Genomic DNA, 14,275 nt, shown 5'->3' on the forward strand with positions numbered 1-14,275 from the left:
TAGCGTGTTGGAACGCGAAGACGCCTACGCCTTTTCCACTGGCAGTTCTGAGTTTGATTTCTCCAAGAGTACTTGCCACAGTATTAGAGGAACCGAGGGCATCCCTTTCCGAGAGAGGTCTCGCCGACTGGTTCCAGCGGGGGTTCCTGACTTTCATCCGCAGCTGATGAAACTAAGGGAGGCTAAGTTTAGTCATGGAGCAGGAGCGCCTAAGTCGCCGGGAGACACGAGTGATAGACACGGGGAGAGACGGTCCAGTAGTCAGCTGGGTGACACGAGTGATAGACACGGGGAGAGACGGTCCCGTAGTCAGCTGGGTGACATCAGTGATAGACACGGGGAGAGACGGTCTCGTAGTCAACTGGGTGACATCAGTGATAGACACGGGGAGAGACGGTCCAGTAGTCAACTGGGTGACATGAGTGTTAGAGACTGTCCAAGGGGTGATTTGATGCGCGAACCACTCACTCTCCTGAATTCCCCTGAGTAGAGACCCAGAACCACCACATGCTTCTCGCATGACAAAGCTTTCAACCCGGGAATAATTTTCTAAACCACCTCTGAACCGTCTTCAGTGACAACACAAAACCTGTCTCAGACAAGGGGCTCCAAACTGCTCACAGTACTCAAGGTAAGGCCTCATCAGTGCATTTTAAAACCTGAAAATTCCATCGCTGCATCCATACTCCATTCCTCTGGAAATTATCGCGAACATCGCATTGGCCTTCCTCACCACTTTCGCAACCTGCATATTCACCTTCAGGGAATGCTGGACGAACAACGCTGAGTCCTTTTGCACCTCAGATTTTCCAATTTTCTGTACGATTAGAAAATAGTCTTCCATTTTATTTCTTCTGCTCAAGTGCAGCACCATGCATTTCGTGCCTGTGTTTTATGTCTGCCACTTCTTTGCCCATTTTCCTCCACTTCCTCTGTCATTTTGTAGACTTTCTACTTCCTCCAGATTTCCTGCACCTCCACCTATCTTCATCTGGACCGCAAACCTGTCCGTATGATCGTCAATTCCAGCATCCAAGTCATTAACATATAAAATGAGAGTATTCATCCATCAGTTGTACTGTATCCTGCAGTTCTGTTATATATTATGCTACATCAATTGCAACTCTCTTTACGTTTAATCTAATATGCTTATTTTGTCCAGATTTTATTTTTATAACTTTTGAAATCATATTTACTATCTGTATTAAGTGTTTCAGCTTTACGTGAATAATTTCAAATCGTGCATATTCGATCCTCTGTCAATGTGTAATTCATCTGGTTGTCTCTGAGAGAGGTTAAATCTAAACAAACTCCAGTGAGCTTCATAGTCGCCCTGGATTATTGCGTAAAATAGCAATTAATATTGCTATTATCATTATTCTTTCACTTGACTTGCACAGATTGCTGTATTGTACACACTGAGTGTTTTGACCGTCCTGTTAGTGCGGTCCTTCATGGATTTTATTGTGTTTCTTGGATGCCCGCAGGAATGTCAATCCCATTGCTGCGAATGGTGATATATGTATATAGATATGCTGTGATGCAAAATATACTTTCAGCTTTGAACTTTGAACCAATTGGGCCGAAGGCTATTTTCCATGCTGTACGATTTAAAATATCTGCTTTGCAAAACAAGGACGAGTGGCCTGTTAAACAACGGAAATTCAATATAATCTAGTCCGGAATGATCAATCCGATATTCCCAAATCCAAAAATGTGTTAAACACACGTTACGGAGCTCTGCGGCAGATGTACGCTTAAGAACAACAATGTAAAATGTCGTTTCAATACAGAGACCAACAACGTGTTTGAATGGCCCCAATGTCATTCTGACCAAACAACAGCCATGGTTAAGAACGTGACACAGACACTCTCCAACGAGGCCTCTTTCTCATCAAAATCTGCAGCCTGAATCCCATGTAACCCGTTGTCCTGCTCTCTGTTGTGACTAAAACAAAATCTTTATCTTAATTGTGTCTTTCTCATACTCCCAAACAGACCACGCTTTGATCGCTGCAGTAAAATTACAGTGGTTACATTATAAATAACAGCACGTGAAAAACAGAGTATTTGTCAGGAGTGGGGTTCGAACCCACGCCTCCAGGTGGAGACCAGAACACTCGCGTTTACTAGGAAGCGACTTACTCGCCTTAAGTCTGGCGCCTCAGACCACTCGGCCACCCTGACAGCCCCTGTTGTACTCTCTCCACATGCCAGATAAACAGCTGTATTTCGGAATAGTCTGAATGACTGTTTTGTTGAGCGGGTATACATACAAACACACTCTATATCCTGGGATTTTAAATGAATATGGACGGGATGCATTTTCTCAGATTGCCGAGCATGTGCGGAATCAGAGCGTACAGCATCACAGCACTGGAATTGTGCTGCACTCCGTTCAGGCCATCCTCCAGAGAAAGGATGACGCGGATTCGGAGAGTGTGCAGAAGAGCATCACCAAGGTGCTACCTGAATTAGACGGTTTGTGCAATAGATAGATAGATAGATACTTTATTCATCCCCATGGGGAAATTCAACATTTTTTTCCAATATCCCATACACTTATTGAAGCAAAACTAATTACAACCAATACTTAACTCAGTAAAAATATGATATGCATCTAAATCACTCTCTTAAAAAGCATTAATAATAGCTTTTAAAAAGTTCTTAAGTAGTTTACTTAAATACATTGAGTCCTAACCCCGGCACTTTAACATATCTTACTCCTGGCGGTTGAATTGTAAAGCCGAATGGCATTGGGGAGTATTGATCTCTTCATCCTGTCTGAGGAGCATTGCATCGATAGCAACCTGTCGCTGAAACTGCTTTTCTGTCTCTGGATGGTGCTATGTAGAGGACGTTCAGGGTTTTCCATAATTGACCGTAGCCTACTCAGCGCCCTTCGCTCTGCTACCGATGTTATACTCTCCAGTACTTTGCCCACGACAGAGCCCGCCTTCCTTACCAGCTTATTAAGACGTGAGGCGTCCCTCTTCTTAATGCTGCCTCCCCAACACGCCACCACGAAGAAGAGGGCGCTCTCCACAACTGACCTATAGAACATCTTCAGCATCTCACTACAGACATTGAATGACGCCAACCGTCTAAGGAAGTACAGTCGACTCTGTGCCTTCCTGCACAAGACATCTGTGTTGGCAGTCCAGTCTAGCTTCTCGTCTAACTGTACTCCCAGATACTTGTAGGTCTTAACCTGCTCCACACATTCTCCATTAATGATCACTGGCTCCATATGAGGCCTAGATCTCCTAAAGTCCACCACCATCTCCTTGGTCTTGGTGATATTGAGACGCAGGTAGTTTGAGTTGCACCATATCACAAAGTCCTGTATCAGTTTCCTATACTCTTCCTCCTGTCCATTCCTGACACACCCCACTATAGCCGTGTCGTCAGCGAACTTCTGCACATGGCAGGCTTCCGAGTTATATTGGAAGTCTGATGTGTACAGGGTGAACAGGACGGGAGAGAGCCCGGTCCCCTGCGGCGCTCCTGTGCTGCTGACCACCGTGTCAGACCTACAGTCTCCCAACCGCACATACTGAGGTCTATCTGTCAAGTACTCCACTATCCAATCCACCATGTGAGAGTCTACTCCCATCTCCGTTAGTTTGTGCCTTAAGATCTTGGGCTGGATGGTGTTAAAGGCACTAGAGAAGTCCAGGAATGTAATCCTCACAGCACCACTGACCCCATCTAGGTGAGAGAGTCATTTGTGCAGCAAATACGTGATAGCATCCTCCACTCCCACCTTCTCCTTATACGCAAACTGAAGAGGATCCCGGGCGTGCCTGGTTTGTGGCCTCAGATTTGATTTGTGGCCATAGCGAAAGTTTGGGCAAACTTGTTATTTTTCTCTGGATCATCAGAGGTGAGGGGGAATCTAATAGACGTTTCTTAGATTTTGAAGCATAGATAATGGTAGAGGACGCAGAAGTTATCTCCATTCCAGTGTTTGCATGTCTTTAAACGATCCCCTCTTCGGGCATACAATTCAACTAAGAGGGGATCGTTTTAAACAAGATGTGCCAACACCCTACCACTCTATGTCGGCAAGACCAAGGACTGATTGTTGTCCTCAGCAGAGGGAAAACCAGAGGTCCTTGAGCCAGTTCTCCTTGGAGGATCAGAGGCGGGGCGCGTCAGTAACTTTAAATTGTTGGTATAACTCTTTCCTCTGCTCTCTTAGGAGACTGCGGTGATTCAGCATGACATCAATAACCTTGATGAGCTTCTATAGATGTGTCGTAGAGAGTATATTGTCTGTCTGCAACAAGACGTGGTACGGAAATACCGTACCTTTGAAGGAAAATCTTTAAAAAGTTAGTGAATTCGGCTCAGTCCATCACGGGAAATGCACTCCCAAACATTAAGCAGATCCACATAAAAAGATGTGATCGGAAAACAGCATCCACCGTCAGAGGTCGTCACCATCCTGCCATGCTCTTTTTGCGCTGCTGCCATCGGGTAGATGGTACAAGAGCCTCAGGACACGCACCACCACGTTCAAGAACAGTTACTACCCATCAACAGTCAGACTTTTGATCAAAAGGTGATAGTGTACACTACGTGCCAATCCATTGAATATACCGACAACCAATCATTTCACTTTAGAAACTATATTGATCAGCTGAGTATGCCAGGAGGAGCTCAGCAGTCCAGGCAGCATCTGTGGACAAGCGTAAACAGTTGGCTTTTCAGGACGAAATAATTCACCGTGAAATTGTTTCTGAATAAATCACTTACCCAGAATTTGCTGTACGGTGATCTGTTGTAATGCGATGAACAGTGTCAAAAACATAATCTTATCTTCCAACCGGTTTTTTAATCCACCTCAACAACCCAGGGTTTGTTTGCAAAAGGGGTAACATCACCTCTATTGAATGCTTAAAGGCAAATTATGTCAGGAGTGGGATTCGAACGCACGACCCCAGATGGAGACCAGAACCCTCCCGTTTGTCAGAAGAACTTTCATTGCTTGAGTCTGGTGCCTTGGACCACTCGGCCATCCTGACAATTTTTGAGTTGTGTTTGAGAAGGGAATGAATGCTTGATTTGGAAGCAAAGTTATAGACACACAAACACGCATATCGTCCTGCCAATCGGAAATGAAGCGAGAGTGTTACAATTTTCTCAGGTTAGGCAACTTCTGTGGAAAGTGAAGCTATAAAAAAATTACACATCGAAGACTTGTGAGACGCGTCTCGGCAAGAATTTGGGAAGGACTTTTGTTCAGATGGATGAGAACGCTTGGAAGACTCATTGTTTTCACATTTAGGGAAGCAGAGAAATAAACGTTTATGAACAGGACTGAATCTGAAAGCTGGGTGGGAGTTGATCTTGACAAAGTCAGCAGAAACTGAATGCAGGAGCTTTAATGATACCGGGCAGCGCTGCTTTACAGATGGATGTTGGTAAGTAGACTACAAGGCCCAATAATCTGATGATTGTGGAAGAAAGCGAAGATGTGACAAGGTTCACAAGAACATAAGACATCATGCAGAAAGGCCGTTCCGTCTCCTGTGTTTATTTCATCATTCCGTCATGGATGAGTTATTACAGTCAGAATGTTGTGCAGGCTTGTCGGCCAATGTTTAATCCGATAGAGAGGAAACAGAAGCAGGGTGTTTTGAACGGTAGAGCAGATGCCTTTCTGAGAGATGAGACGCTTAACAGAACGTAATTCCCTCAGGTTGTCTGATCCAGTGTTAAAGGCACAGAACACATTAAAGTAAGACATGGACAAGCGGGGCAGCCATCGTCTAAGTAAAAGGCTCCTCGCGGGATGTGGAAGGCGAGGAGACGTTCAGAGTTCCTGATAACGACACCTGCGGGAAGTGCACACAGCTGCAGCTTGTACCAATTCGCCTTAAGTTGTTGGAGTTGAATTTGGATGAACTCCGGTTCATTCAGGGTCACGGGCGTGATGGACCAGAACATATAGAGTGGTAGGACAGCCAGGGTGCAGTACATAGAAAACTGGGTGGCGATCAGGAAGAAAAAGGGTTTAAAGAGCAAGTGCAGACTATCTCCATGGCCATCACCCTCAGCAAGACCTGGATGCCGTTTGTGGTTGGATGACCCAGCAGGGGAAAGACATAGAGGTCGGATCTCTGGCACTGAGTATGGTCTGTGACTCAGAAGGGTAAGGGAAGAACAGATTCCTGGATGGGTATATTGCCAACTTGGTGCCAGGGTCCGGGACTACTTGGAATAATTCTCGAACATTCTTCAGTAGGTGCTTGAACAGGCAGCGGTTAGCTCCATCTCGCTGCCAATGACATCGGTAGGAAGAGTGACGGATTTCAGCAATGGAAATTCAGAGATTTAGGTGCTGAGGTGGAGGGCAGGTTCTTAGGCGATGTGACAGCGACACGTGTCGCGTCATAATCACGGGAGAGATGGAAATATGATACAGATCAACACGTAGCTAAGTATCTGGTGTAGGAGAGAGGCCATAGGATTTGTTGATCATTGATCTCTCTTCCAGGGAACCTGAGACCTATTGATAAAGAAGATTTGTACGTGAACTAGAAGTGTACTAATATCCTGCTGGAAGGTTAGCTAGCGCTGCATGATTAGGTTTAAACTGCATTTGCAGGGGGATGGTAACTAAAGTGTCAGAACAGTTAGTGCAGAGCTTGTGCAGACATGTTGGTAAGATCTCACACAACGTCAGGAAGGTACGACTAGTGTCCTGCGCTGCGTGTACTTCAGTAGTAGAAGTATCGGAGAATAAGCCGATGAACACTGGGCTTGGATCAAAAACTGGAATCGTGGTAACTTAGCCGTTAATGAGACTTGGTTACAGAAGCGTCTGGTCTGTCATTTCAGTATCCCTGAGTTCCTTTGTTTCAGAGTGATAGAGCGGGATGGACTAAAGAAGGAGGAGCTGTCACGGCTGACTTCAGTCAGGACAGATGCAGAATTAATCTATTGAGGCTTTATGGGTGAAACTGAAAAAGAGGAAAGGTATGAGCACGTTAATGAGGATTGTTTACTGACCACCCAATAGTCTGTATTATTTAGATGGCCAATGTTGAGGAGATATCGCTGTCTATTGCCTATCATTACGGTTGTTAGAATAGGTGTTTTTAACATTCCGCACGTTGACTGTTAATTCCACACTTTGAAAGGACTATATGGGTAGGTGATCGTCAAATGTGTTCAGGATTTTTTAATTTTTATTTGTGCGTTTACGAGCTGCCGAGAGCGTGTGCGATACTTGATGTACTATTATGAAATTAATGAGTCAGGGCAAGAGATAAAAGCTTATTTTTCCGAACTCTCTGTAACTTGTGATCACAATGCCATTGGTTTCAATGTAAATATGGAAAAATTCGTTCTCGTCCATGCGTTGAGATTTTTCGTTGGAGAAGTCAAGTAGAGCAGCTATTTAGCAATCTGACTGCCTGTGGGAGGAAGCTGTTTAGTAGCCTTGTGGTTTTAGTTTTGATGCTCCTGTAACGTTTACCTGATGGCAGAAGAGCAAACAGTTCATGGAGAGGGTGTGAGGGGTCTTTAATGATGTACCGTGTCTTCTGGAAGCATCGACTCTAAAAGAGGTCTTGGACAGAAGGTAGGGAGACCCCAATAACCTTTGTCGGCAGCACTGCAGCTAGAGTACCAGGTTGTGATGCAAAAGGTCAGCACACTCTCAAGCACGCCTCTCTAGAATGTAGTTAAGATGTTAGTGGGGAGTGATGCTTGTTTAAGTTTCCTCAGAAAGTGCAATCTCTGCTGTGCCCGTTTTACAATCCCAGTGGTGTTCCTGGACCAGGTGAGATCATGCCATTTAGACTTATGAACGCGCCAGCAGTTATCCAAGCATTTATAAACGGCATGTTCTTCATCATGGGCTTTAGTTCAGCCTGATGACTTCTGAATTTCCGGTAAACACGATGTCCTTTTTTGGGGCTGCATCATCTCTAATGGTAGTCGCAAGAGAAACTCTAGTAAGATACATCCACTGTGAGTTTGCCAACTTTTATACAAAGTTTAAGAACAACTTCAGTTCAGTGGTGGCTCCGCTGACGGCTCTAAACAAGAAATCTTTTGTCTTTTTGTTTGGACTACTGAGACAGAGGCTACTTCACTCAAGGAGTTGTCAGGCTGTTGCAGATTTCAGTGATATGTTTACATGTACTCTGTGAATGAACACTCTCCTTCGGCTTGCACTGTTTTAAATCGGCAATCCTTTACAAACACTAATACACAACATGAATGCAGAGAACATACAATAGTTTTATTTGAGAAACAGCCCAATTGGTGTACATTATGGATCTCGGTCCACATACCATAATTTTAAAAAATGGGGTTCTGTACATTTGATAAATGAATACAAATATTGAATAAAACATGAAAGTTGCAAATGATAACCAGGCTGAAGTAGTGACTAATACCTTGCGACTGTTAGCTCATTACTTTAACAATTATTCCTTTTGACCTTCCTAAACACGGGTCTTAGTGTTGACTTATAATTGGTAATCACATTCTTTGCCAAGACGCTCGCTGATGGGCTGAAGATCAGAGTGAGGATTCACAGTCGGTATCACCAGAAGTAGAGGGCAGTGCAAAACTTCCGGAACTCCCAAGCAGAAAATTTCTGGCACAGTGACTGATGTGACCAGTGGAATTTGTTCTCAGTTTGAGTCCCTATTGACATCAATTGATCTGGTGTTGAGAGGGTGAACAACTTTAAATTCCTCGGCATAAACATCACCGGGGATCTCGAGTGGTCTGTACACGCCAGCTATGTGGTGAAAAATGCACAACAGCGCCTCCTTTAACTAAGACGTTTGAAAAAGTTTGGTATGGGTTCCCAAACTCTAAGATCTTTCCATAGTGGCACAATTGAGAGCATCCTGACTGGTTGCATCCTGCAACCAGTCAGGATGCTCCCAATTGTGGATGCACACTGTACTTCGCTCCATCGCAGGACTCCAACATCCAGGCGCATCTGTAGATACGAAATTCCCACCATTCAGGACGGATATAAAGTCAAGTGTGTAAAAAGGGTCCGAAGGATCATAGGAGACCCGAGTCACGCTAACCACAAACGGTTCCAGCTGTTACCATCCGGGAAACTGTTCCACATCACAAATGCCTCGACCAACAGGCTCTGGGATATCTTCCACCAGGCCATCAGGTGGTTTAATTCATGCTGACGCAACTGTATTTTTATGTTATAATGACTGTCCTAGTGTACATAATACTGTTTAGAAATTACAACAATTGCAAATTGCTCATTTAGACCGAGACGTAATCGTAAAGATTTTTACTCCTCGTGTCACGAGTGAACGATGTCATTAATAAGGCCAATTTAATTCAAATAAACAATGCAAAATTACAAGGGAATTAAAATAAAAGTGGACGTAATATTAATCATGTACTCTGGCATCTGATGGGATTTGCCTGAGGCTAGAGAGGCAGAGATGAGGTTTCTGGGTCATAACCAATGTATCAATACCCCGGATTGCCAAGGACTCTGTGGGACAGGGGAATAGCTATGTTGCTCCATCTTGCCGAACGGAAATCAGGATAAAGCGAGTAACTACAGAGTGTGCGTTAATCGGCAGAGCTACGGAAGTCATAGGATTTTTCTATTGTTCCAACAAAACCACCATTTCCATCGCTAAATGACTGACATATAACGCAAAAATAATAGATCCCAACACAGACCCCTGTGAAACACTACTGGACACGGCCTACCAGTCAGAAAACGCTCTATGTATTACTCCATTTTACTCCCAGCCAATCAGCCACTGCTTCGTCCATGCTGGAACCTATAGTGTATTATCATGGGCGCGTAGCTCGTCAAGCAGCCTCGTGTGGCACCTTCTCAAATGCTTTCGGAAGATCTAAGTGAACAACTCCAAATGATTCTCATTTGTCCGGCTTGTTCTCCCTTGAAAGAATTCCATTAGATTTCTCAGGCAAGATTTTCCCTGGATGAAGCCATGTTGACTCCGGCCTAGTTTATCATGTGTCTCCAAGTACACTGAGACATCATCAGTAATAATTAACTCGGACATCTTCCAAACCCCTGTGGTCAGACAAACTGGCTCAGATTTTCCTTTCTTCTGTCTCTCCCTGTTTGAAGAGTGAAGTGACGTTTACAATTTTCCAGTCTTCCGGAAACATTGCAGACCGAGTGGTTGTTGCAAGATCATTTATAATACCTCAACCATGTCTTCAGCCAACTCTTTCACAACTACGGTGTGTACACCGTATGGTCCATCTGATCTACTTTCAGATATTTGAGTTACTCACTAACCTTCTGTCCCGTCATGGTAACTTCACACACTTCATAACCATGACACCTGAAATTTCCAACACACTGCTAGTGTCTTCCACAGCGAAGGCTGATGCAAAATATTTATTTAGTTCGTCTGGTATTTGATGGTCCCACATTGCTACATCTCCAGCATCGTTCTTCAGCGATCTGATGTCCAGTCTTGCTATTTTTCTTACTTTATATATATGAAGAATATTTTGATATCCTTGCTAATATTATTTGCTAACTTACTTTCGTACTCAATCTTTCCATTCATAATCACTTTCCGGTGCTCCAACTTCCCAGTAATCTTGCTCAATTGTTCACTCTTTCATTTGTTTTTTTTTCGTCTTGAAATCCCGTATTAAGACCATAAAACCATAACATATAGGCGAAAGTAGGCCGTTCGGCCTGTTGAATCTGCTACACCAGTCAATCATGGGTTGATCCAAATATTCCAGTCATCCTCACTCCGCTGTCTCTTCACCCAAGACTCTTTGATGCTCTAACTAATCAAGAACCTATCTATCCCTGTCTTAAATACATCCACTGACCTGGCCTCCACAGCCGCTCGTGGAAACAAATTCCACTGATTTACCACCCTCTGACTAAACTAATTTGTCCTCATCTCAATTCTAAATGGACATTCTTCAATCCTGAAGTCGTGCCCTCTTGTCCAACCTATGCTTCCCTGGCGTCACCAACTTCCCTGTAATTCCATGGGCTCTTAACTTGTCAAGCAGCCTCACGTGTAGCACCTTGTCAAAGGCTTTCTGAAAATCCAAGTACACCACTTCTACTGCATCTCCTTTGTCCCCTCCCCTCCTGATGAAGGGTTTCGGACCGAAACGTCGCCACTACCTCCTCCCATAGATGCTGTTTGGCCTGCTGAGTTCTGTCTGCATTTTGTGTTTTTATTTTTTTATTTATTTCCAGCATCTGCAGATTCACTCGCGTTGACAATGCGAGAATTCATCGATTCTTGAAAGATCATCGTTAATGCTTCCGCAATCTCTCCAGCTGCTCCCTTCAGATCCCGATGGTGCTTTCCATCAGTTCAGATGATTTATCCACCAACAGACGAGGAAGCTTCCTGAGCACCTTCGCAGTCGTAGTTTTCCCTGCACAAATTTCACTTCCAGGACACTCTTGAATGTCCAGTTTACTGCAGACGTCTTCCACTGTGAAGACTGATACAAAATGCGCATTCGGATCCTCTGCCGTGGTATTAGCCATGGTTGTGTCATCTTTTCTTTAAAATATTTTTTCCTGTATGTATATATCTTGTGCCTTCCGGATTGTTTCCCCGTACTCCAGACATTGCAGTTCAGCTGTCATCCCCGCCAGTGTTTTATTTTCTCAATCAGTTCTGGCCAACTCATCACTCATGCCTCTGTAATTCTGTTTACTTCTGATATACTGATACATTTGGCTCTAGCTTCTTCTCAAATTTCAGGGGGAATTCAATCATGTTATGATCACTTTCTCCTAAGGATTCTGATAGCTGGAGCTCTCTTATCAATTTTGGTTCATTGCTCATCCCCCAGTCCAGAAGAGCCGATCCATTGAGCTCAAACACGAGGGGCTCTGATAAGCCATCTAGTAGATATTCTAGAAATTATGGATCCCGCAATGAAGCACCCACCTGATATCCACCAATCTACATGCATATTGAAGTCCTCCAGGACAGTTGTAACATGGCCCTTCCGGAATGCATCTTCTCCCTCCCTTTGTAATTTGTAGGCCACATCATTTCTATTGTTTGGGTGTCTGTATACAACTCCCAACAGTGTTTTATAACCATTGCAGTTCCTTCGCCCTATCAAAAATAATTCAACACCATCGAACCCTATGCCACCTCTTTCTAATGATACCATGTTGAACCAATCTTACCGTCGCTTATTGATCAGTAACACAATATATTGTCATTCATGGTTTCCTCGGGTACCGACAGGCTTGCAGTAATCTTCCAGTAACATCTACTGGAAGGGGGAATTTGAACAGTCCGGAAACACAAGCTATCCGGAAAGCTGCCTCAAATATGCAGCTGTTCTTGTTCAATCCTGAAATGCAATCTGTCGATGTGATTTTGGGTACTCACTGTGCGGATAGGTTTCTACTCGCCTCCCGATATCTCGCGGACTGGTCACTAATTTTTTTAATGGATTTATCCTTCAGTTAAAGACACTGTGGGTTGTAGAGCTCAGGGAGTTCGTGGGAATGTGCGAAGAATAAATGGTTTCCATGCAAATAGATGCTGGACTGTCGATGTCCACTCGGTGAACCGACTGTCCTTTTTCCACGTTGAATGGCTATGAATGGCCGACCAACATTGACTTCGCTGGTTGTACATATCAACCTGCTAGCTGACAAATCTATTTCGGGTGAGCATTCTAGAGTTGTTCGAATACTCTCCTTGAAGTTAATCAATAACTCCTACAGTCGATTAGGTGCAGAATATCCTTTCCTGTTTATGAATCAGATTGACTGACACCGATCTTTGCCCCACGTTATCTCCCGAATTTATTGCAAAGAATCAACTGATAACACCACTCACAGTAAAACCTGACAGCTGAGATCAAAGCTCACGTAGCCACAAGCAGGAATTCCTAGTTGGAAGTGAAGTTGCACCGAATGATGAACCGTGGGTAATATAACCGCAATATAACCAGTGTGACAAGTAACTAATCTTTAAAATTCGGTTGGAATGATAATGTGCGTGGTTCAGTGCATAAAGGACGGGGCGCGGTTGCAGCAGAGAGTCTATAGGTCGGGTTTATGATAGTGATGTGCAATTTACCCTGGCAGCGTTCACTCAAAGTGCTGACTCTAATCGCTAGTCTCCTCAAACTCTGTGCCTCAAGCTAGAAGACGCAACAGAAGGTAAGGAACGTTATATAAACTCGACAAAATGAAATATACTGGCAACATTGGGTAGTTTTAGAAAATTAAGCAATCATTCCACCGGCGTTGTTTTGTATGCTCTACAAAAATATATAGCAAATATAAGAAAATAGATTGTTTTAAAGAAATTGAATGATCGAATCAGACACCAATCATGTCAGACTCACTCCTGAATTCACTTTGTAGAAATGTTTGCATACTTTAGCCGCAAAGTAGATCAATAGGCTCTAGAAGTAAACTTTCATTTTCTTGCATTCTAGTGACAATACAGGCGGAGCAGGAGAAAATATAATTGTAGAAAATGTGCAACAGGGTACATCAGCCATAGTGAGTCTGTGCCAGTAGGGAAAAAGTATTCACCCTATTGATCCCAACGTTCGCCCTATTAAACCCACCGTTGCCATTCCCTTCAAACAACTTTCCTTCTATCTGTTTTCTCACAGCTTTGCTGACCAACTATTGATCCGAGCAGGAATGTTTCACACGGCCAGAAAGCCAGCGCGGCACATTATATAAAGTAAAATTCCTGCTGCGAGACAGCAAAGGCTATGTGCACGGAAGGGACTCACTTTCTCGTAAACTTCAAAATACTCTTTAACTCTGAAGGAAGTCCGATCTCTCTCATTGAGTTAACATGCAAGTAATTCTAAACTTCTGTCAACCCCTGACTGAAACCCCTTTCTCACCTTCTCCCCTCCGCTTCTTCTACTAATTATGCTGAATATCCCTGCTGTGGAAGCGAAATTCTCCTAAACCCGTCACAGTTACTTTGGATAACTCATAAGCGTTGTTAATTTAAGTGAACATGATTTGAACGTTCAAACAATGTCAACAGCCAAATCAGATTCCTTTGGTCCCCCCCTCCCCCACAAAGAACAAGGTTTCATGCAACAGATACAGAGGAATCAACTAATAGAAATGCGGCTACAGACAGGGAATTCCATGAAATTCCACGGCATCTTCTTAACCTCGTAACATCCTAGTCCAGTTCTGGATCTTAATACATTATATGGAATTGGTGATTTGTAAACACAGGTGCATCATCTATTCTTCTTTTTGGGATAGCAACTACTGTAGAGA

General features: G+C 43.7%; 2 non-coding genes across 2 annotated transcripts; both read right to left on the minus strand.

Moving 5' to 3' along the window:
• Nucleotides 1–2,071: 2,071 nt before the first annotated feature.
• On the minus strand, nucleotides 2,072–2,187 carry trnal-uaa (transfer RNA leucine (anticodon UAA)). Its single transcript has 2 exons — nucleotides 2,150–2,187; nucleotides 2,072–2,117 (listed from the first exon to the last, which is right to left on the minus strand). It is a non-coding gene; the product is annotated as a tRNA-Leu (tRNA).
• A 2,729-nt stretch (nucleotides 2,188–4,916) lies between these two features.
• trnal-caa (transfer RNA leucine (anticodon CAA)) lies at nucleotides 4,917–5,030 on the minus strand. The gene is made up of 2 exons: nucleotides 4,993–5,030; nucleotides 4,917–4,951 (listed from the first exon to the last, which is right to left on the minus strand). It is a non-coding gene; the product is annotated as a tRNA-Leu (tRNA).
• Between the last annotated feature and the right edge of the window lie 9,245 nt (nucleotides 5,031–14,275).

This window comes from Hemitrygon akajei, unplaced genomic scaffold, assembly GCF_048418815.1.
Source record: "Hemitrygon akajei unplaced genomic scaffold, sHemAka1.3 Scf000095, whole genome shotgun sequence".
Lineage (NCBI taxonomy): Eukaryota > Metazoa > Chordata > Chondrichthyes > Myliobatiformes > Dasyatidae > Hemitrygon > Hemitrygon akajei.